The 2,436-nt window shown below is 35.2% G+C and overlaps 1 long non-coding RNA gene across 2 annotated transcripts in view; it reads left to right on the top strand.

Moving 5' to 3' along the window:
• LOC109850054 overlaps positions 1-929 on the top strand; it is a 6,475-nt gene extending 5,546 nt beyond the window's left edge. The window contains exons 3-4 of one of the 2 annotated variants that reach the window (XR_002249312.1): positions 231-615; positions 711-929. This is a non-coding gene — a long non-coding RNA (uncharacterized LOC109850054). Of the gene's footprint in view, positions 1-230 lie in introns of both variants that reach the window. The other variant, XR_002249311.1, reaches the window with a different exon arrangement.

Genomic DNA, 2,436 nt, shown 5'->3' with positions numbered 1-2,436 from the left:
GGCTTGGTTGGGGATCCCTTGATAGTGATTAATCACCATGCAATGATTTCTTTTTAACAATTACATACCATTTATATCTTTTAAAGAATAACTTACCATTTATACTTTTTAACACTAACATAACACACCCTTGAGAGTATTCTGTTGGATGCTCTGGTGTTTCTGTTTGCGATGAGAGTTATCATCAAGACCTAGGGTGACTATACTTATGTGAGTTTCCCATAGTACAGAGTGACTTTCGCATCACAGCTTGCTGCTTCGGTTGACTTATTTCGCGTCCAAGTTTTTGCACCACATGCATCTTTTCTGTGCCCACCTCGAAGGGATTATCACCGGGCTTGTCTATGTTCAGCTGAGAGATTCTTTTTGTTGAACTGACCCAGTTGCTGCTCTTGTTAGAGTGGTGGTAGGATAGCTGGGAGGACGTTGAGGTTTTTTTCGAGCTCATTTAGGCCTCAGGGTCCTAGCTAGTATATCGGGAAGCCAGAGTAAGAGGTGATGTTCATCGGATTCATTTTGGAAATGTCAAGTTTGTAATTTTGATAAATCAGGATTGGTTGATCTATGTGAGATGTGCAGCACAGAGCGCAATCGAGCTGCATTGTCATTCGCAAGGTAGCTCCATCATATGGATATATGATTAGAATATGGAGAATAATGTGATCTTTTTTAACTAAGATGGGGTTTTTCTTGTTTCGTGCATGTTCAAGTTGGCAAGTTTCAGTTGTCCTTCTTGATTAGCTACTCGTTGAGTTGAACTTCTGAAGATGATGCGGTTGGCAATTTACTGTAAGTTTGAGTTAAAGAAAACTAGTGGACAGTAGTTAATTGCTGTTGTATATATGTTGATGTAGATATTATATCTGAGAACTGCTAATTCTATTACTCTGATTACATGAACTTGAATTAAGAATCTGATATAGTTGTTATGTTGGAATATTATCAAAATTGATCAAAAGTTTATGTTACAGATTTGTGTAGTCTATATCTATTCTGCCAATTGTGTACAGTATTTGAATTGTAATTTGGCCTATTTTTATAGTTGTTCTTTATGATGATCTTGACAGGCTTATTTGTTTGAAAATAATAAATTCTTCAGGAAATCTTTGCTTCTCATGATCTCATGCTATGTGTAGCAACGAGTTATTAGACAACCGTGTATTCCATGTTTTAGTGATGTCTTACTCTCTGACTTATTTCGCCTTTGGTGATAATTTATGTGAACTGGAGAATGAAATGAGATACTATCCTCAGATGATCTTGGTTGGGATAAGTTGGGTAAAATAGTCGTTCGCGAAGCTGTGTATGATGTCTTTGTTGATGTAAAATCTTGTGTAATATTTTTTTTTAGATTTTCTTTCTATTATTATTCATCGTTCATTCGTTTGCAGTTTATATAATGATAGCAAACTAGGCATTTTGTGACGCTTTTAACGTCTTCTCTTAAGAACATCTATGTATTCTATATTGGTTTCCCCTTTTTCCGCTCTTTTTTGCCCAGTAATGCCCTTTAGATATTTGTTTAAAATGCAGTGTTCCTGCCCAATTAAAGAGAGAATTTGCATCTTCTAAAGAGATATGCTTGCTCCATTGATAAGAGCATATTTATTTTCGATGAACTTCATGCTTAGAATCAATACATGTGACTGAGACTTTGCTTTCCTTTCTCTTGTTTTTCTTCTCTTGATCTGTACTATTATCCTACGTCCTCTCGATATCTTACATTATTATGTCACGGTTTCACCTGAAAGCATGAAATTTATGTACTATATTTTAGAATACCTCTAATAATTCGATTATTTCCTAAAATTTATCAGTTTGGAGCTTAATTTTCTATCTAGCTGCTTTCTGGTAACAGGTTAAATTTCTGATGGGCAATGGATTGGGAATATCAAACGTTAGCATTAACTATAATGACAATGAGTTGTCCTTCATGATTAGCTTCTCCATGGTTACACTAGCACTCATGAACCATGATGTGTTTGCTTACCTTCATTGTCATCGAAACGAAATTTCATTTCTGTTTATTTTGTGATTAAGAACTAGTATTAGTATTTGTTTGACCGATGTAATCATTTAGCGATGGCAGATCCTGAAGAACGTACTATGACAAATAAGAAAATAGCAGAGTAGTAAGAAACTCGAACTTGTTAGTTCACTTGAGCTAATTATCCCAGGTACGAGGAAAGTATTTCTTCGATTGAAACAATCGGAACGAAATCATTTGCGCAGAGATTACAAGGACCAGATTTGACATCATTCTCATGGAAAGGAGCTATATCGCCTTTACTACAACAACAATGCTTGAATATAACATGAGAAAGCAACAATTAATTAAATGGTGGTTATAGTGGTTAGGATAAAGGGAAAGTACATGGCATGCTCTTTTAACAAACAATCATTATATCATTCTCAATCCCATTAGCTCTAAATGAT

The sequence above is a fragment of the Asparagus officinalis genome, chromosome 7 (assembly GCF_001876935.1).
Source record: "Asparagus officinalis chromosome 7, Aspof.V1, whole genome shotgun sequence".
Lineage (NCBI taxonomy): Eukaryota > Viridiplantae > Streptophyta > Magnoliopsida > Asparagales > Asparagaceae > Asparagus > Asparagus officinalis.
The sequence above is the reverse complement of the archived record's forward strand: the minus strand, read 5'-3'. Positions and strand labels throughout refer to the sequence as shown.